General features: G+C 41.0%; 9 non-coding genes and 1 pseudogene across 9 annotated transcripts; 5 read left to right on the plus strand and 5 right to left on the minus strand.

Moving 5' to 3' along the window:
* Positions 1–2,606: 2,606 nt before the first annotated feature.
* LOC131696892 (U1 spliceosomal RNA) lies at positions 2,607–2,770 on the plus strand. Its single transcript, XR_009306778.1, has one exon. It is a non-coding gene; the product is annotated as a U1 spliceosomal RNA (small nuclear RNA).
* Positions 2,771–5,311: 2,541 nt separating this feature from the next.
* On the minus strand, positions 5,312–5,430 carry LOC131696871 (5S ribosomal RNA). The gene has a single exon (XR_009306759.1). It is a non-coding gene; the product is annotated as a 5S ribosomal RNA (ribosomal RNA).
* Positions 5,431–6,414: 984 nt separating this feature from the next.
* On the plus strand, positions 6,415–6,578 carry LOC131696907 (U1 spliceosomal RNA). The gene has a single exon (XR_009306793.1). It is a non-coding gene; the product is annotated as a U1 spliceosomal RNA (small nuclear RNA).
* Positions 6,579–9,119: 2,541 nt separating this feature from the next.
* LOC131696885 (5S ribosomal RNA) lies at positions 9,120–9,238 on the minus strand. The gene has a single exon (XR_009306773.1). It is a non-coding gene; the product is annotated as a 5S ribosomal RNA (ribosomal RNA).
* Positions 9,239–10,222: 984 nt separating this feature from the next.
* On the plus strand, positions 10,223–10,386 carry LOC131696908 (U1 spliceosomal RNA). Its single transcript, XR_009306794.1, has one exon. It is a non-coding gene; the product is annotated as a U1 spliceosomal RNA (small nuclear RNA).
* A 2,541-nt stretch (positions 10,387–12,927) lies between these two features.
* Positions 12,928–13,046, minus strand: LOC131696874 (5S ribosomal RNA). The gene has a single exon (XR_009306764.1). It is a non-coding gene; the product is annotated as a 5S ribosomal RNA (ribosomal RNA).
* A 984-nt stretch (positions 13,047–14,030) lies between these two features.
* On the plus strand, positions 14,031–14,194 carry LOC131696894 (U1 spliceosomal RNA). Its single transcript, XR_009306780.1, has one exon. It is a non-coding gene; the product is annotated as a U1 spliceosomal RNA (small nuclear RNA).
* Positions 14,195–16,734: 2,540 nt separating this feature from the next.
* Positions 16,735–16,843, minus strand: LOC131696881 (5S ribosomal RNA; annotated as a pseudogene).
* A 996-nt stretch (positions 16,844–17,839) lies between these two features.
* On the plus strand, positions 17,840–18,003 carry LOC131696895 (U1 spliceosomal RNA). Its single transcript, XR_009306781.1, has one exon. It is a non-coding gene; the product is annotated as a U1 spliceosomal RNA (small nuclear RNA).
* Positions 18,004–20,544: 2,541 nt separating this feature from the next.
* Positions 20,545–20,663, minus strand: LOC117421599 (5S ribosomal RNA). Its single transcript, XR_009306776.1, has one exon. It is a non-coding gene; the product is annotated as a 5S ribosomal RNA (ribosomal RNA).
* Between the last annotated feature and the right edge of the window lie 348 nt (positions 20,664–21,011).

Genomic DNA, 21,011 nt, shown 5'->3' on the forward strand with positions numbered 1-21,011 from the left:
TTTTTTTATTATTTACTATATTAATGTATATAAACATGGCTTATTAGGGGGTATATTGTAGATGTTTTCTGCTTTGTGGATATGACTTGATTACATTGATGCATATTAATATATTAGAAAATGATGAGATGTCCTTTAACCGGATTAGTCAATACGAGGGTTTAACTCTCTGATGAAGTTCCAGAACATCGAATGTTATCATTCAAACTATATTTAATCACTGTTCCAAATCAATCTGCCCGAAAATAAGCAAATACAGTATTCGTGTATTTTACCGTTTTTCTGCTTGATGAAAGAAACTCTCTGTTCTTGTTGTCTGTCAATGTAGACTATTCTGCTTCCTATGTCCTATGTCTTGAAATTTAATATAGCAAATAAAGTTAACAAAACAAACAAACCAAAAAAAATATATAAAGTCTCAGGTTTGAAGGACGAGAAGAAATCAAACAACTGGGGGCGGTTGTACTAAAGGGATCAAAAAACAGGATCGGATCTCGGCTCACTCGAGCAGGATCATGAAAAGGCGTTGTACTAAGCGGATCAGGATCAAGCTCCACTGATCCGAAATCTTGATCCAATCCTGGAGCTGCGCAGCCGTAACTAGGGAAACTGACCAATGAGAAGCGAATATGCGTGGCGCAGAGATTGAAGAATCCGAATGTCAGAAAATGAAGTGCGTTTAATTTAAACGACATGAATCAGAAGCAACTACTGTACATGTATAATTTAAAACTCCAGCGATTCTATTAAAACAGATAGAGTATATTAATACCGGTATCTGGTTTCGTTTTGTTTTTTAACTTCTAAAATGTTTTTATAAATGTTACCGTAATCATGGCCGTGTGTATTTTCTGACGGACACACAGATATTTTACAGCTGTATAGCCACCAAACACACAAACATCTAGCTGCAGCGTCGGTTCAGGGCAAATTATCAACACATTTCAAGCAAATGTAATAAAGTGCTGACAGACAGCTGCAACTGGAAAATGTGGCGGACAGGGAGATTTAGGCTGTCAAAAGGTAAGCTTAAGTTACTGAGAAAAAAGGAATTGGGGGAAATTAGCATTTAAAAAAAAAACTACAACGTTAAATCTAATTATTGACTTGATTGTAATCGATACCATGTGAACGCCAGTATGACTTTGTGAACACAGAAAACGTAGACAAATTATTTATGAAACCTCATTTTGTAGTCAGTAGCTATAGGGCGAAAACAGAAATGTCAGGTATAGATAAACACAAACTAATATTGTACAAAGTTGTTTTTTTTTCTCTAATTGATATTCTCTTAATACAGTACTGTTACAGCTACTTTTAAATGCATTGTTGCTTAATCTTTTCTAAAACGTTAAATCATCTCTGTTTCAATCTATGTTTAGTTCCTCAATTTTTCAAAAGTGCGATCAAGTTCTGATCCTGCTCAAAAGCAATATCAAGTCTGAGCACTGATCCGTTTAGTACAACGCAACTAGAATCAAGTTCCACATTGGCGCCCTTTAGTACAACCAGCCCCTGGTATTCCCATCCAAGTACTAACCAGGCCCAACCTTGCTTAGCTTCTGAGATCAGACGAGATCGGGCGTTCTCAAGGTGGTATGGCCGTAAACGAAAGAACAGGTTGGTTTCTTCTCTTTTGTAGTAATAAGTTGACATCATGGATGCGGGGTGATGTAGGGGAGTGGTTGCCAGATCTCTAATCTCGTCTGACACAAAAGGTAACATTCAAGCAGCTCTAGGCTCCACATGTGCTCAAGGCACAAAACCAACCGGGCCAATAGGAAGGCTCATATATGGAAATACGTGTTACTAGAAGCAAGCGAGCTACCCTTGGGTTTTGCAACATAAAAAAAGACATTTTTAAGGTTCTTTTCATATAGATCTATTTGTCCAACATTGTGACACCCCACAATCTTTTTTAATCTTTGACGGCACCTCTATTATTTGTTTATTTAGCAGATGCTTTTATCCAAGGCGACTTACAAAGACTAGGCTGTGTGAACTATGCATCAGCTGCAGAGTCACTTAGAACTACGTCTCACCCGAAAGACGGAGCACAAGGAGGTTAAGTGACTTGCTCAGGGTCACACAATGAGTCAGTGGCTGAGGTGAGATTTGAACCAGGGACTACCTAATTACAAGCCCTTTTCTTTAACCACTGGACCACACTGCCTCTGATTTGAAGTAGACGGTGTACAAAGTCAAACATTTGGTCAAACATTTGTTTAAGTCCTACATTTTACATTTTTGAATTTCGTTCACAGAGACGTGTAGGCTTTCATACAGGTCGGCTCCTCTCGTGGAACAACTCCACGTAGCTGCAGGAACGGCGTCCTGTTATAGAATGTCTGACACATCCTCTCCTCCAATGATAAACGCGTATGCAAATATAAACCGATCGCCATTGTGGGGGTTGCAATTTAGAAATACTTTTTTCTCGAAACGGAAGAAAACCATTCAATTCAGCAGAGTGGAGAGTGCTTTGTAAAAATAAATATAACGTTCCAGTGGGAAAACAGTGTTTTTCTTTTAATTGTCGACATAGGTACCATGTCCACGAAACCTGTCTCTTGTGGACGGCCGACGACTCGGCAGGTGGACAACTCATACTTACCTGGCAGGGGAGATACCATGATCATGAAGGTGGTTCACCCAGGGCGAGGCTCGGCCATTGCACTCCGGCTGTGCTGACCCCTGCGAATTCCCCAAATGCGGGAATCTCGACTGCATAATTTCTGGTAGTGGGGGACTGCGTCCGCGCTCTCCCCTGAAACTCAGGTCAAAGACAGAACAAACACCACGCAATCTGCAGCTCCTTATTCTATGGTTCACAAAATGACAATGCTTCAACTAGCTATGTCTTTATTCTTTTTACGTTCTACCATATACTGGGATGTAGCTACGTGTGTTTCCGCCAAAAGGAGTGGGGATCTCTATCAAAGCCTACACGTCTGTGTCAACTAAAACTGAAGGAACTCGGTGGTGCCAGCCGTCGGGAGATGCGTCAAAAATCACACTGGACATTTCCATCAGTGCTTTCCATAGAAGTTTACCAACTAACGCATCACCATTTTCTGTCAAATATTTACGATTACGATTGTCGGCGTTAGGCAGTGTTTTAGCTGATGGACAGTACTGTCGCACAAAGTCACCAATACACACCCCTCTGCAATAAACAGTGGCTGTCCAGCAAAGCACAGCGCTCTGACAAACTCATAACACACTCATTCTGCGCTTTCTTTTTATTAAAGCGTGCGTAAAAGCTGCATAAATGGATTGCTAGTCTCTCAGTTCACTTTCTTGTTTTAGTTTAACGTGTCGCTTATATTTCAGTATGTTCTTTTATTGTCAGTGCGAACATGCACCTCGATGCAGCAGTATTTGCAGCGCTATGCATCCTCTGCTTCATCTGACCCACTTCTGCTATTTTTGCTTTTTGTATACTTCGAAACATTTGTTTTCTTTTGAGTATTCATAAACTGATTTATGTTTTCTCCCCATTCCTCATCCACTAAAAATATGACATTTTCGTGCAAGTATTTCAATTTAGTTTTTGATCAATTACTACGCCCAGCAACTGCCACAATAATCAGTACATAACCAGGTGATAATGTGTTTGTGAAGTGACAGAGAACCACGTTTGAACCTTCTTTGATCCTCTGACGTCTAAACGTCTGCTGTATCCTAGTATGCAGGGCTGCTTATTACAATGTCAGAGTCCAAATAAAAACGAATTTGCATCAGAATATTGTGTATTTCCTATTAGAAGATAGTACTGGGAAAATATTGACTAATAGACAAACATCGGGTATCAGTCAACAACGACGTCCAGTTTAAAAAAAAAAAAAAATCCTGTAATTTTTCGGTAAAATTCGGAATAAACCGCAAACGCGGAAGAACACTACCTACACTGTATGAATCAATCAATCAATATTTATTTTACATAGCACCTTTCATAGTGGACCACCATCACAAAGCGCTTTACAACATAGTGAGGAACAATTGCATAATACATTAAATAAAGTGAAATACAGGAAATAGTATATTAAATGCAAACTGTAAGGAAAACAAATGCAAATACTTTAAATACAGGCTTAATACATGAAATACAAGGCTAGGATGTGAATTCTAAACATTGTGGATGCGTGTGTCATACAGAATCATACGAATAAGATGGAGTGAAAACCCTGAAATAGCAATTTAGACAAACAGCCAATAACAGATATCAGACTTAAAGAGCATTAAAAGCAAAAGAGAACAAGTGGGTCTTGAGAGTTGATTTGAAGCGAGCGACTGGGGGAGCTACACGCACTAAAGCTGAAGAGAGTTCCAGAGAGTCGTGGCCATGAAGCTAAAAGAGGTCTCTCCGAGTGTGGTGCACTTTTGCTTGGGTATAAGAAGCAAGCCAGAGTCAGAGGACCTCACCTTGCGTGCAGGGACATAGCGGGTCAACAGGTTGGAGAGATACTCTGGACCTGTGTGATGAAGGGCCTTGTAGGCAAGTAGGAGAATTTTGAAACTTTAAAAACGTTTAAAGGAAAATTTTGAAACTTTAAAAACGTCAGCCAAACTAGTAGGAACTTTAAAACACTCAATCGGGGAATGGACTGAAACGTTACCACGGAAAACAAGACAGCTACTGTCGAAACAAAGAATATAAGCCGGAAGACGCACTACCCCTGCCTTGCACACTGAAGCAGCAGAGTCTGAGCGACTACAAGGCTGGAGGAAGCTGCTTGGCGAGCAGAGACAGCCTGCTTTTTAACCCCTTCCCAGGCACCTAATAGGAGCAAGACCACATTGCACAGCAAAGGAATTCAACTGTAAGTGATCTGTAATAGTGTAAAGAGCTAACGGTAGGTAGGTCGACTGTACCTATTGCTTCCGACGTGGAAAATGAAAAAAAAAGTTAAAACCTACTGTATTGATGCCTGAAAAGCTACAAACTATTTGAAATACAAAATAATGAGAAATAAACAAAGATCTGAATGCTTAGGTCATGTATTATTATTATTGCTGTCCAGCATGTCTGGTGTCCTTATGCATACGTTTTTTGTTTTGTTTTCTTTTGTTTTTTTCTACTTCACGGGGCACATTTCGTCACAAATTGAGGAAATAACAGTGGTGTGTGCGACATATTAAACTATAATATATTGTATTGCTACTCCCTTGGTTTGTTTGTTTGTTTGTGTGTGTGATGGGACAAAAACAAAATAAAAAATTAAATGAAAACGATGTTTACCCTTACAGCTTCTAGGTTAATACTATATATACTGGGAAATAGCGCCCCCTGCTGATCCACAGAAAGAAAAGCTTACAGCACCTGGTATTCCCAGGTGGTCTCCCATCCAAGTACTAAGCAGGCCCAACCTTGCTTCGCTTCTGAGTTCAGATGAGATCGGGCGTTCTCAAGGTGGTATGGCCGTAAGCCAAAGAACAGGTTGGTTTCTTCTCTTTTGTAGTAATAAGTTGACATCATGGATGCGGGGTGATGTAGGGGAGTGGTTGCCAGATCTCTAATCTCGTCTGACACAAAAGGTAACATTCAAGCAGCTCTAGGCTCCACATGTGCTCAAGGCACAAAACCAACCGGGCCAATAGGAAGGCTCATATATGGAAATACGTGTTACTAGAAGCAAGCAAGCTACCCTTGGGTTTTGCAACATAAAAAAGGACATTTTTAAGGTTCTTTTCATATAGATCTATTTGTCCAACATTGTGACACCCCACAATCTTTTTTAATCTTTGACGGTACCTCTATTATTTGTTTATTTAGCAGATGCTTTTATCCAAGGCGACTTACAAAGACTAGGTTGTGTGAACTATGCATCAGCTGCAGAGTCACTTAGAACTACGTCTCACCCGAAAGACGGAGCACAAGGAGGTTAAGTGACTTGCTCAGGGTCACACAATGAGTCAGTGGCTGAGGTGAGATTTGAACCAGGGACTACCTAATTACAAGCCCTTTTCTTTAACCACTGGACCACACTGCCTCTGATTTGAAGTAGACGGTGTACAAAGTCAAACATTTGTTTAAGTCCTACATTTTACATTTTTGAATTTCGTTCACAGAGACGTGTAGGCTTTCATACAGGTCGGCTCCTCTCGTGGAACAACTCCACGTAGCTGCAGGAACGGCGTCCTGTTATAGAATGTCTGACACATCCTCTCCTCCAATGATAAACGCGTATGCAAATATAAACCGATCGCCATTGTGGGGGTTGCAATTTAGAAATACTTTTTTCTCGAAACGGAAGAAAACCATTCAATTCAGCAGAGTGGAGAGTGCTTTGTAAAAATAAATATAACGTTCCAGTGGGAAAACAGTGTTTTTCTTTTAATTGTCGACATAGGTACCATGTCCACGAAAAGTGTCTCTTGTGGACGGCCGACGACTCGGCAGGTGTACAACTCATACTTACCTGGCAGGGGAGATACCATGATCATGAAGGTGGTTCACCCAGGGTGAGGCTCGGCCATTGCACTCCGGCTGTGCTGACCCCTGCGAATTCCCCAAATGCGGGAATCTCGACTGCATAATTTCTGGTAGTGGGGGGCTGCGTCCGCGCTCTCCCCTGAAACTCAGGTCAAAGACAGAACAAACACCACGCAATCTGCAGCTCCTTATTCTATGGTTCACAAAATGACAATGCTTCAACTAGCTATGTCTTTATTCTTTTTACGTTCTCCCATATACTGGGAAGTAGCTACGTGTGTATCTGCCAAAAGGAGTGGGGATCTCTATCAAAGCCTACACGTCTGTGTCAACTAAAACTGAAGGAACTCGGTGGTGCCAGCCGTCGGGAGATGCGTCAAAAATCACACTGGACATTTCCATCAGTGCGTTCCATAGAAGTTTACCAACTAACGCATCACCATTTTCTGTCAAATATTTACGATTACGATTGTCGGCGTTAGGCAGTGTTTTAGCTGATGGACAGTACTGTCGCACAAAGTCACCAATACACACCCCTCTGCAATAAACAGTGGCTGTCCAGCAAAGCACAGCGCTCTGACAAACTCATAACACACTCATTCTGCGCTTTCTTTTTATTAAAGCGTGCGTAAAAGCTGCATAAATGGATTGCTAGTCTCTCAGTTCACTTTCTTGTTTTAGTTTAACGTGTCGCTTATATTTCAGTATGTTCTTTTATTGTCAGTGCGAACATGCACCTCGATGCAGCAGTATTTGCAGCGCTATGCATCCTCTGCTTCATCTGACCCACTTCTGCTATTTTTGCTTTTTGTATACTTCGAAACATTTGTTTTCTTTTGAGTATTCATAAACTGATTTATGTTTTCTCCCCATTCCTCATCCACTAAAAATATGACATTTTCGTGCAAGTATTTCAATTTAGTTTTTGATCAATTACTACGCCCAGCAACTGCCACAATAATCAGTACATAACCAGGTGATAATGTGTTTGTGAAGTGACAGAGAACCACGTTTGAACCTTCTTTGATCCTCTGACGTCTAAACGTCTGCTGTATCCTAGTATGCAGGGCTGCTTATTACAATGTCAGAGTCCAAATAAAAACGAATTTGCATCAGAATATTGTGTATTTCCTATTAGAAGATAGTACTGGGAAAATATTGACTAATAGACAAACATCGGGTATCAGTCAACAACGACGTCCAGTTTAAAAAAAAAAAAAAATCCTGTAATTTTTCGGTAAAATTCGGAATAAACCGCAAACGCGGAAGAACACTACCTACACTGTATGAATCAATCAATCAATATTTATTTTACATAGCACCTTTCATAGTGGACCACCATCACAAAGCGCTTTACAACATAGTGAGGAACAATTGCATAATACATTAAATAAAGTGAAATACAGGAAATAGTATATTAAATGCAAACTGTAAGGAAAACAAATGCAAATACTTTAAATACAGGCTTAATACATGAAATACAAGGCTAGGATGTGAATTCTAAACATTGTGGATGCGTGTGTCATACAGAATCATACGAATAAGATGGAGTGAAAACCCTGAAATAGCAATTTAGACAAACAGCCAATAACAGATATCAGACTTAAAGAGCATTAAAAGCAAAAGAGAACAAGTGGGTCTTGAGAGTTGATTTGAAGCGAGCGACTGGGGGAGCTACACGCACTAAAGCTGAAGAGAGTTCCAGAGAGTCGTGGCCATGAAGCTAAAAGAGGTCTCTCCGAGTGTGGTGCACTTTTGCTTGGGTATAAGAAGCAAGCCAGAGTCAGAGGACCTCACCTTGCGTGCAGGGACATAGCGGGTCAACAGGTTGGAGAGATACTCTGGACCTGTGTGATGAAGGGCCTTGTAGGCAAGTAGGAGAATTTTGAAACTTTAAAAACGTTTAAAGGAAAATTTTGAAACTTTAAAAACGTCAGCCAAACTAGTAGGAACTTTAAAACACTCAATCGGGGAATGGACTGAAACGTTACCACGGAAAACAAGACAGCTACTGTCGAAACAAAGAATATAAGCCGGAAGACGCACTACCCCTGCCTTGCACACTGAAGCAGCAGAGTCTGAGCGACTACAAGGCTGGAGGAAGCTGCTTGGCGAGCAGAGACAGCCTGCTTTTTAACCCCTTCCCAGGCACCTAATAGGAGCAAGACCACATTGCACAGCAAAGGAATTCAACTGTAAGTGATCTGTAATAGTGTAAAGAGCTAACGGTAGGTAGGTCGACTGTACCTATTGCTTCCGACGTGGAAAATGAAAAAAAAAGTTAAAACCTACTGTATTGATGCCTGAAAAGCTACAAACTATTTGAAATACAAAATAATGAGAAATAAACAAAGATCTGAATGCTTAGGTCATGTATTATTATTATTGCTGTCCAGCATGTCTGGTGTCCTTATGCATATGTTTTTTGTTTTGTTTTCTTTTGTTTTTTTCTACTTCACGGGGCACATTTTGTCACAAATTGAGGAAATAACAGTGGTGTGTGCGACATATTAAACTATAATATATTGTATTGCTACTCCCTTGGTTTGTTTGTTTGTTTGTGTGTGTGATGGGACAAAAACAAAATAAAAAATTAAATGAAAACGATGTTTACCCTTACAGCTTCTAGGTTAATACTATATATACTGGGAAATAGCGCCCCCTGCTGATCCACAGAAAGAAAAGCTTACAGCACCTGGTATTCCCAGGTGGTCTCCCATCCAAGTACTAAGCAGGCCCAACCTTGCTTCGCTTCTGAGTTCAGATGAGATCGGGCGTTCTCAAGGTGGTATGGCCGTAAGCCAAAGAACAGGTTGGTTTCTTCTCTTTTGTAGTAATAAGTTGACATCATGGATGCGGGGTGATGTAGGGGAGTGGTTGCCAGATCTCTAATCTCGTCTGACACAAAAGGTAACATTCAAGCAGCTCTAGGCTCCACATGTGCTCAAGGCACAAAACCAACCGGGCCAATAGGAAGGCTCATATATGGAAATACGTGTTACTAGAAGCAAGCAAGCTACCCTTGGGTTTTGCAACATAAAAAAGGACATTTTTAAGGTTCTTTTCATATAGATCTATTTGTCCAACATTGTGACACCCCACAATCTTTTTTAATCTTTGACGGTACCTCTATTATTTGTTTATTTAGCAGATGCTTTTATCCAAGGCGACTTACAAAGACTAGGTTGTGTGAACTATGCATCAGCTGCAGAGTCACTTAGAACTACGTCTCACCCGAAAGACGGAGCACAAGGAGGTTAAGTGACTTGCTCAGGGTCACACAATGAGTCAGTGGCTGAGGTGAGATTTGAACCAGGGACTACCTAATTACAAGCCCTTTTCTTTAACCACTGGACCACACTGCCTCTGATTTGAAGTAGACGGTGTACAAAGTCAAACATTTGTTTAAGTCCTACATTTTACATTTTTGAATTTCGTTCACAGAGACGTGTAGGCTTTCATACAGGTCGGCTCCTCTCGTGGAACAACTCCACGTAGCTGCAGGAACGGCGTCCTGTTATAGAATGTCTGACACATCCTCTCCTCCAATGATAAACGCGTATGCAAATATAAACCGATCGCCATTGTGGGGGTTGCAATTTAGAAATACTTTTTTCTCGAAACGGAAGAAAACCATTCAATTCAGCAGAGTGGAGAGTGCTTTGTAAAAATAAATATAACGTTCCAGTGGGAAAACAGTGTTTTTCTTTTAATTGTCGACATAGGTACCATGTCCACGAAAAGTGTCTCTTGTGGACGGCCGACGACTCGGCAGGTGTACAACTCATACTTACCTGGCAGGGGAGATACCATGATCATGAAGGTGGTTCACCCAGGGTGAGGCTCGGCCATTGCACTCCGGCTGTGCTGACCCCTGCGAATTCCCCAAATGCGGGAATCTCGACTGCATAATTTCTGGTAGTGGGGGGCTGCGTCCGCGCTCTCCCCTGAAACTCAGGTCAAAGACAGAACAAACACCACGCAATCTGCAGCTCCTTATTCTATGGTTCACAAAATGACAATGCTTCAACTAGCTATGTCTTTATTCTTTTTACGTTCTCCCATATACTGGGAAGTAGCTACGTGTGTATCTGCCAAAAGGAGTGGGGATCTCTATCAAAGCCTACACGTCTGTGTCAACTAAAACTGAAGGAACTCGGTGGTGCCAGCCGTCGGGAGATGCGTCAAAAATCACACTGGACATTTCCATCAGTGCGTTCCATAGAAGTTTACCAACTAACGCATCACCATTTTCTGTCAAATATTTACGATTACGATTGTCGGCGTTAGGCAGTGTTTTAGCTGATGGACAGTACTGTCGCACAAAGTCACCAATACACACCCCTCTGCAATAAACAGTGGCTGTCCAGCAAAGCACAGCGCTCTGACAAACTCATAACACACTCATTCTGCGCTTTCTTTTTATTAAAGCGTGCGTAAAAGCTGCATAAATGGATTGCTAGTCTCTCAGTTCACTTTCTTGTTTTAGTTTAACGTGTCGCTTATATTTCAGTATGTTCTTTTATTGTCAGTGCGAACATGCACCTCGATGCAGCAGTATTTGCAGCGCTATGCATCCTCTGCTTCATCTGACCCACTTCTGCTATTTTTGCTTTTTGTATACTTCGAAACATTTGTTTTCTTTTGAGTATTCATAAACTGATTTATGTTTTCTCCCCATTCCTCATCCACTAAAAATATGACATTTTCGTGCAAGTATTTCAATTTAGTTTTTGATCAATTACTACGCCCAGCAACTGCCACAATAATCAGTACATAACCAGGTGATAATGTGTTTGTGAAGTGACAGAGAACCACGTTTGAACCTTCTTTGATCCTCTGACGTCTAAACGTCTGCTGTATCCTAGTATGCAGGGCTGCTTATTACAATGTCAGAGTCCAAATAAAAACGAATTTGCATCAGAATATTGTGTATTTCCTATTAGAAGATAGTACTGGGAAAATATTGACTAATAGACAAACATCGGGTATCAGTCAACAACGACGTCCAGTTTAAAAAAAAAAAAAAATCCTGTAATTTTTCGGTAAAATTCGGAATAAACCGCAAACGCGGAAGAACACTACCTACACTGTATGAATCAATCAATCAATATTTATTTTACATAGCACCTTTCATAGTGGACCACCATCACAAAGCGCTTTACAACATAGTGAGGAACAATTGCATAATACATTAAATAAAGTGAAATACAGGAAATAGTATATTAAATGCAAACTGTAAGGAAAACAAATGCAAATACTTTAAATACAGGCTTAATACATGAAATACAAGGCTAGGATGTGAATTCTAAACATTGTGGATGCGTGTGTCATACAGAATCATACGAATAAGATGGAGTGAAAACCCTGAAATAGCAATTTAGACAAACAGCCAATAACAGATATCAGACTTAAAGAGCATTAAAAGCAAAAGAGAACAAGTGGGTCTTGAGAGTTGATTTGAAGCGAGCGACTGGGGGAGCTACACGCACTAAAGCTGAAGAGAGTTCCAGAGAGTCGTGGCCATGAAGCTAAAAGAGGTCTCTCCGAGTGTGGTGCACTTTTGCTTGGGTATAAGAAGCAAGCCAGAGTCAGAGGACCTCACCTTGCGTGCAGGGACATAGCGGGTCAACAGGTTGGAGAGATACTCTGGACCTGTGTGATGAAGGGCCTTGTAGGCAAGTAGGAGAATTTTGAAACTTTAAAAACGTTTAAAGGAAAATTTTGAAACTTTAAAAACGTCAGCCAAACTAGTAGGAACTTTAAAACACTCAATCGGGGAATGGACTGAAACGTTACCACGGAAAACAAGACAGCTACTGTCGAAACAAAGAATATAAGCCGGAAGACGCACTACCCCTGCCTTGCACACTGAAGCAGCAGAGTCTGAGCGACTACAAGGCTGGAGGAAGCTGCTTGGCGAGCAGAGACAGCCTGCTTTTTAACCCCTTCCCAGGCACCTAATAGGAGCAAGACCACATTGCACAGCAAAGGAATTCAACTGTAAGTGATCTGTAATAGTGTAAAGAGCTAACGGTAGGTAGGTCGACTGTACCTATTGCTTCCGACGTGGAAAATGAAAAAAAAAGTTAAAACCTACTGTATTGATGCCTGAAAAGCTACAAACTATTTGAAATACAAAATAATGAGAAATAAACAAAGATCTGAATGCTTAGGTCATGTATTATTATTATTGCTGTCCAGCATGTCTGGTGTCCTTATGCATATGTTTTTTGTTTTGTTTTCTTTTGTTTTTTTCTACTTCACGGGGCACATTTTGTCACAAATTGAGGAAATAACAGTGGTGTGTGCGACATATTAAACTATAATATATTGTATTGCTACTCCCTTGGTTTGTTTGTTTGTTTGTGTGTGTGATGGGACAAAAACAAAATAAAAAATTAAATGAAAACGATGTTTACCCTTACAGCTTCTAGGTTAATACTATATATACTGGGAAATAGCGCCCCCTGCTGATCCACAGAAAGAAAAGCTTACAGCACCTGGTATTCCCAGGTGGTCTCCCATCCAAGTACTAAGCAGGCCCAACCTTGCTTAGCTTCTGAGATCAGACGAGATCGGGCGTTCTCAAGGTGGTATGGCCGTAAGCCAAAGAACAGGTTGGTTTCTTCTCTTTTGTAGTAATAAGTTGACATCATGGATGCGGGGTGATGTAGGGGAGTGGTTGCCAGATCTCTAATCTCGTCTGACACAAAAGGTAACATTCAAGCAGCTCTAGGCTCCACATGTGCTCAAGGCACAAAACCAACCGGGCCAATAGGAAGGCTCATATATGGAAATACGTGTTACTAGAAGCAAGCGAGCTACCCTTGGGTTTTGCAACATAAAAAAAGACATTTTTAAGGTTCTTTTCATATAGATCTATTTGTCCAACATTGTGACACCCCACAATCTTTTTTAATCTTTGACGGCACCTCTATTATTTGTTTATTTAGCAGATGCTTTTATCCAAGGCGACTTACAAAGACTAGGCTGTGTGAACTATGCATCAGCTGCAGAGTCACTTAGAACTACATCTCACCCGAAAGACGGAGCACAAGGAGGTTAAGTGACTTGCTCAGGGTCACACAATGAGTCAGTGGCTGAGGTGAGATTTGAACCAGGGACTACCTAATTACAAGCCCTTTTCTTTAACCACTGGACCACACTGCCTCTGATTTGAAGTAGACAGTGTTCAAAGTCAAACATTTGTTTAAGTCCTACATTTTACATTTTTGAATTTCGTTCACAGAGACGTGTAGGCTTTCATACAGGTCGGCTCCTCTCGCGGAACAACTCCACGTAGCTGCAGGAACGGCGTCCTGTTATAGAATGTCTGACACATCCTCTCCTCCAATGATAAACGCGTATGCAAATATAAACCGATCGCCATTGTGGGGGTTGCAATTTAGAAATACTTTTTTCTCGAAACGGAAGAAAACCATTCAATTCAGCAGAGTGGAGAGTGCTTTGTAAAAATAAATATAACGTTCCAGTGGGAAAACAGTGTTTTTCTTTTAATTGTCGACATATGTACCATGTCCACGAAACCTGTCTCTTGTGGACGGCCGACGACACGGCAGGTGGACAACTCATACTTACCTGGCAGGGGAGATACCATGATCATGAAGGTGGTTCACCCAGGGCGAGGCTCGGCCATTGCACTCCGGCTGTGCTGACCCCTGCGAATTCCCCAAATGCGGGAATCTCGACTGCATAATTTCTGGTAGTGGGGGACTGCGTCCGCGCTCTCCCCTGAAACTCAGGTCAAAGACAGAACAAACACCACGCAATCTGCAGCTCGTTATTCGATGGTTCACAAAATGACAATGCTTCGACTAGCTATGTCTTTATTCTTTTTACGTTCTCCCATATACTGGGAAGTTGCTACGTGTGTTTCCGCCAAAAGGAGTGGGGATCTCTATCAAAGCCTACACGTCTGTGTCAACTAAAACTGAAGGAACTCGGTGGTGCCAGCCGTCGGGAGATGCGTCAAAAATCACACTGGACATTTCCATCAGTGCGTTCCATAGAAGTTTACCAACTAACGCATCACCATTTTCTGTCAAATATTTACGATTACGATTGTCGGCGTTAGGCAGTGTTTTAGCTGATGGACAGTACTGTCGCACAAAGTCACCAATACACACCCCTCTGCAATAAACAGCGCAAAGCACAGCGCTCTGACAAACTCATAACACACTCATTCTGCGCTTTCTTTTTATTAAAGCGTGCGTAAAAGCTGCATAAATGGATTGCTAGTCTCTCAGTTCACTTTCTTGTTTTAGTTTAACGTGTCGCTTATATTTCAGTATGTTCTTTTATTGTCAGTGCGAACATGTACCTCGATGCAGCAGTATTTGCAGCGCTATGCATCCTCTGCCTCATCTGACCCACTTCTGCTATTTTTGCTTTTTGTATACTTCGAAACATTTGTTTTCTTTTGAGTATTCATAAACTGATTTATGTTTTCTCCCCATTCCTCATCCACTAAAAATATGACATTTTCGTGCAAGTATTTCAATTTAGTTTTTGATCAATTACTACGCCCAGCAACTGCCACAATAATCAGTACATAACCAGGTGATAATGTGTTTGTGAAAGTGACAGAGAACCACGTTTGAACCTTCTTTGATCCTCTGACGTCTAAACGTCTGCTGTATCCTAGTATGCAGGGCTGCTTATTACAATGTCAGAGTCCAAATAAAAACGCATTTGCATCAAAATATTGTGTATTTCCTAGAAGATAGTACTGGGAAAATATTGACTAATAGACAAACATCGGGTATCAGTCAACAACGACGTCCAGTTTAAAAAAAAATAATAATCCTGTAATTTTTCGGTAAAATTCGGAATAAACCGCAAACGCGGAACACTACCTACACTGTATGAATCAATCAATCAATCAATCAATCAATATTTATTTTACATAGCACCTTTCATAGTGGACCACCATCACAAAGCGCTTTACAACATAGTGAGGAACAATTGCATAATACATTAAATAAAGTGAAATACAGGAAATAGTACATTAAATGCAAACTGTAAGGAAAACAAATGCAAATACTTTAAATACAGGCTTAATACATGAAATACAAGGCTAGGATGTGAATTCTAAACATTGTGGATGCGTGTGTCATACAGAATCATACGAATAAGATGGAGTGAAAACCCTGAAATAGCAATTTAGACAAACAGCCAATAACAGATATCAGGCTTAAAGAGCATTAAAAGCAAAAGAGAACAAGTGGGTCTTGAGAGTTGATTTGAAGCGAGCGACTGGGGGAGTTACACACACTAAAGCTGAAGAGAGTTCCAGAGAGTCGTGGCCATGAAGCTAAAAGAGCGCTCTCCGAGTGTGGTGCACTTTTGCTTGGGTATAAGAAGCAAGCCAGAGTCAGAGGACCTCACCTTGCGTGCAGGGACATAGCGGGTCAACAGGTTGGAGAGATACTCTGGACCTGTGTGATGAAGGGCCTTGTAGGCAAGTAGGAGAATTTTGAAACTTTAAAAACGTTTAAAGGAAAATTTTGAAACTTTAAAAACGTCAGCCAAACTAGTAGGAACTTTAAAACACTCAATCGGGGAATGGACTGAAACGTTACCACGGAAAACAAGACAGCTACTGTCGAAACAAAGAATATAAGCCGGAAGACGCACTACCCCTGCCTTGCACACTGAAGCAGCAGAGTCTGAGCGACTACAAGGCTGGAGGAAGCTGCTTGGCGAGCAGAGACAGCCTGCTTTTTAACCCCTTCCCGGGCACCTAATAGGAGCAAGACCACATTGCACAGCAAAGGAATTCAACTGTAAGTGATCTGTAATAGTGTAAAGAGCTAACGGTAGGTAGGTGGACTGTACCTATTGCTTCCGACGTGGAAAATGAAAAAAATAAGTTAAAACCTACTGTATTGATGCCTGAAAAGCTACAAACTATTTGAAATACAAAATAATGAGAAATAAACAAAGATCTGAATGCTTAGGTCATGTATTATTATTATTGCTGTCCAGCATGTCTGGTGTCCTTATGCATACGTTTTTTGTTTTGTTTTCTTTTGTTTTTTTCTACTTCACGGGGCACATTTTGTCACAAATTGAGGAAATAACAGTGGTGTGTGCGACATATTAAACTATAATATATTGTATTGCTACTCCCTTGGTTTGTTTGTTTGTTTGTGTGTGTGATGGGACAAAAACAAAATAAAAAATTAAATGAAAACGATGTTTACCCTTACAGCTTCTAGGTTAATACTATATATACTGGGAAATAGCGCCCCCTGCTGATCCACAGAAAGAAAAGCTTACAGCACCTGGTATTCCCAGGTGGTCTCCCATCCAAGTACTAAGCAGGCCCAACTTTGCTTAGTTTCTGAGATCAGGCGTTCTCAAGGTGGTATGGCCGTAAGCGAAAGAACAGGTTGGTTTCTTCTCTTTTGTAGTAATAAGTTGACATCATGGATGCGGGGTGATGTAGGGGAGTGGTTGCCAGATCTCTAATCTCGTCTGACACAAAAGGTAACATTCAAGCAGCTCTAGGCTCCACATGTGCTCAAGGCACAAAACCAACCGGGCCAATAGGAAGGCTCATATATGGAAATACGTGTTACTAGAAGCAAGCGAGCTACCCTTGGGTTTTGCAACATAAAAAAAGACATTTTTAAGGTTCTTTTCATATAGATCTATTTGTCCAACATTGTGACACCCCACAATCTTTTTTAATCTTTGACGGCACCTCTATTATTTGTTTATTTAGCAGATGCTTTTATCCAAGGCGACTTACAAAGACTAGGCTGTGTGAACTATGCATCAGCTGCAGAGTCACTTAGAACTACATCTCACCCGAAAGACGGAGCACAAGGAGGTTAAGTGACTTGCTCAGGGTCACACAATGAGTCAGTGGCTGAGGTGAGATTTGAACCAGGGACTACCTAATTACAAGCCCTTTTCTTTAACCACTGGACCACACTGCCTCTGATTTGAAGTAGACGGTGTACAAAGTCAAACATTTGGTCAAACATTTGTTTAAGTCCTACATTTTACATTTTTGAATTTCGTTCACAGAGACGTGTAGGCTTTCATACAGGTCGGCTCCTCTCGTGGAACAACTCCACGTAGCTGCAGGAACGGCGTCCTGTTATAGAATGTCTGACACATCCTCTCCTCCAATGATAAACGCGTATGCAAATATAAACCGATCGGCATTGTGGGGGTTGCAATTTAGAAATACTTTTTTCTCGAAACGGAAGAAAACCATTCAATTCAGCAGAGTGGAGAGTGCTTTGTAAAAATAAATATAACGTTCCAGTGGGAAAACAGTGTTTTTCTTTTAATTGTCGACATAGGTACCATGTCCACGAAACCTGTCTCTTGTGGACGGCCGACGACTCGGCAGGTGGACAACTCATACTTACCTGGCAGGGGAGATACCATGATCATGAAGGTGGTTCACCCAGGGCGAGGCTCGGCCATTGCACTCCGGCTGTGCTGACCCCTGCGAATTCCCCAAATGCGGGAATCTCGACTGCATAATTTCTGGTAGTGGGGGACTGCGTCCGCGCTCTCCCCTGAAACTCAGGTCAAAGACAGAACAAACACCACGCAATCTGCAGCTCCTTATTCTATGGTTCACAAAATGACAATGCTTCAACTAGCTATGTCTTTATTCTTTTTACGTTCTACCATATACTGGGATGTAGCTACGTGTGTTTCCGCCAAAAGGAGTGGGGATCTCTATCAAAGCCTACACGTCTGTGTCAACTAAAACTGAAGGAACTCGGTGGTGCCAGCCGTCGGGAGATGCGTCAAAAATCACACTGGACATTTCCATCAGTGCGTTCCATAGAAGTTTACCAACTAACGCATCACCATTTTCTGTCAAATATTTACGATTACGATTGTCGGCGTTAGGCAGTGTTTTAGCTGATGGACAGTACTGTCGCACAAAGTCACCAATACACACCCCTCTGCAATAAACAGTGGCTGTCCAGCAAAGCACAGCGCTCTGACAAACTCGTAACACACTCATTCTGCGCTTTCTTTTTATTAAAGCGTGCGTAAAAGCTGCATAAATGGATTGCTAGTCTCTCAGTTCACTTTCTTGTTTTAGTTTAACGTGTCGCTTATATTTCAGTATGTTCTTTTATTGTCAGTGCGAACATGCACCTCGATGCAGCAGTATTTGCAGCGCTATGCATCCTCTGCTTCATCTGACCCACTTCTGCTATTTTTGCTTTTTGTATACTTCGAAACATTTGTTTTCTTTTGAGTATTCATAAACTGATTTATGTTTTCTCCCCATTCCTCATCCACTAAAAATATGACATTTTCGTGCAAGTATTTCAATTTAGTTTTTGATCAATTACTACGCCCAGCAACTGCCACAATAATCAGTACATAACCAGGTGATAATGTGTTTGTGAAGTGACAGAGAACCACGTTTGAACCTTCTTTGATCCTCTGACGTCTAAACGTCTGCTGTATCCTAGTATGCAGGGCTGCTTATTACAATGTCAGAGTCCAAATAAAAACGAATTTGCATCAGAATATTGTGTATTTCCTATTAGAAGATAGTACTGGGAAAATATTGACTAATAGACAAACATCGGGTATCAGTCAACAACGACGTCCAGTTTAAAAAAAAAAAAAAATCCTGTAATTTTTCGGTAAAATTCGGAATAAACCGCAAACGCGGAAGAACACTACCTACACTGTATGAATCAATCAATCAATATTTATTTTACATAGCACCTTTCATAGTGGACCACCATCACAAAGCGCTTTACAACATAGTGAGGAACAATTGCATAATACATTAAATAAAGTGAAATACAGGAAATAGTATATTAAATGCAAACTGTAAGGAAAACAAATGCAAATACTTTAAATACAGGCTTAATACATGAAATACAAGGCTAGGATGTGAATTCTAAACATTGTGGATGCGTGTGTCATACAGAATCATACGAATAAGATGGAGTGAAAACCCTGAAATAGCAATTTAGACAAACAGCCAATAACAGATATCAGACTTAAAGAGCATTAAAAGCAAAAGAGAACAAGTGGGTCTTGAGAGTTGATTTGAAGCGAGCGACTGGGGGAGCTACACGCACTAAAGCTGAAGAGAGTTCCAGAGAGTCGTGGCCATGAAGCTAAAAGAGGTCTCTCCGAGTGTGGTGCACTTTTGCTTGGGTATAAGAAGCAAGCCAGAGTCAGAGGACCTCACCTTGCGTGCAGGGACATAGCGGGTCAACAGGTTGGAGAGATACTCTGGACCTGTGTGATGAAGGGCCTTGTAGGCAAGTAGGAGAATTTTGAAACTTTAAAAACGTTTAAAGGAAAATTTTGAAACTTTAAAAACGTCAGCCAAACTAGTAGGAACTTTAAAACACTCAATCGGGGAATGGACTGAAACGTTACCACGGAAAACAAGACAGCTACTGTCGAAACAAAGAATATAAGCCGGAAGACGCACTACCCCTGCCTTGCACACTGAAGCAGCAGAGTCTGAGCGACTACAAGGCTGGAGGAAGCTGCTTGGCGAGCAGAGACAGCCTGCTTTTTAACCCCTTCCCAGGCACCTAATAGGAGCAAGACCACATTGCACAGCAAAGGAATTCAACTGTAAGTGATCTGTAATAGTGTAAAGAGCTAACGGTAGGTAGGTCGACTGTACCTATTGCTTCCGACGTGGAAAATGAAAAAAAAAGTTAAAACCTACTGTATTGATGCCTGAAAAGCTACAAACTATTTGAAATACAAAATAATGAGAAATAAACAAAGATCTGAATGCTTAGGTCATGTATTATTATTATTGCTGTCCAGCATGTCTGGTGTCCTTATGCATACGTTTTTTGTTTTGTTTTGTTTTGTTTTTTTCTACTTCACGGGGCACATTTCGTCACAAATTGAGGAAATAACAGTGGTGTGTGCGACATATTAAACTATAATATATTGTATTGCTACTCCCTTGGTTTGTTTGTTTGTTTGTGTGTGTGATGGGACAAAAACAAAATAAAAAATTAAATGAAAACGATGTTTACCCTTACAGCTTCTAGGTTAATACTATATATACTGGGAAATAGCGCCCCCTGCTGATCCACAGAAAGAAAAGCTTACAGCACCTGGTATTCCCAGGTGGTCTCCCATCCAAGTACTAAGCAGGCCCAACCTTGCTTCGCTTCTGAGTTCAGATGAGATCGGGCGTTCTCAAGGTGGTATGGCCGTAAGCGAAAGAACAGGTTGGTTTCTTCTCTTTTGTAGTAATAAGTTGACATCATGGATGCGGGGTGATGTAGGGGAGTGGTTGCCAGATCTCTAATCTCGTCTGACACAAAAGGTAACATTCAAGCAGCTCTAGGCTCCACATGTGCTCAAGGCACAAAACCAACCGGGCCAATAGGAAGGCTCATATATGGAAATACGTGTTACTAGAAGCAAGCAAGCTACCCTTGGGTTTTGCAACATAAAAAAGGACATTTTTAAGGTTCTTTTCATATAGATCTATTTGTCCAACATTGTGACACCCCACAATCTTTTTTAATCTTTGACGGTACCTCTATTATTTGTTTATTTAGCA

The sequence above is a fragment of the Acipenser ruthenus genome, chromosome 1 (genome assembly GCF_902713425.1).
Source record: "Acipenser ruthenus chromosome 1, fAciRut3.2 maternal haplotype, whole genome shotgun sequence".
Taxonomy (NCBI): domain Eukaryota; kingdom Metazoa; phylum Chordata; class Actinopteri; order Acipenseriformes; family Acipenseridae; genus Acipenser; species Acipenser ruthenus.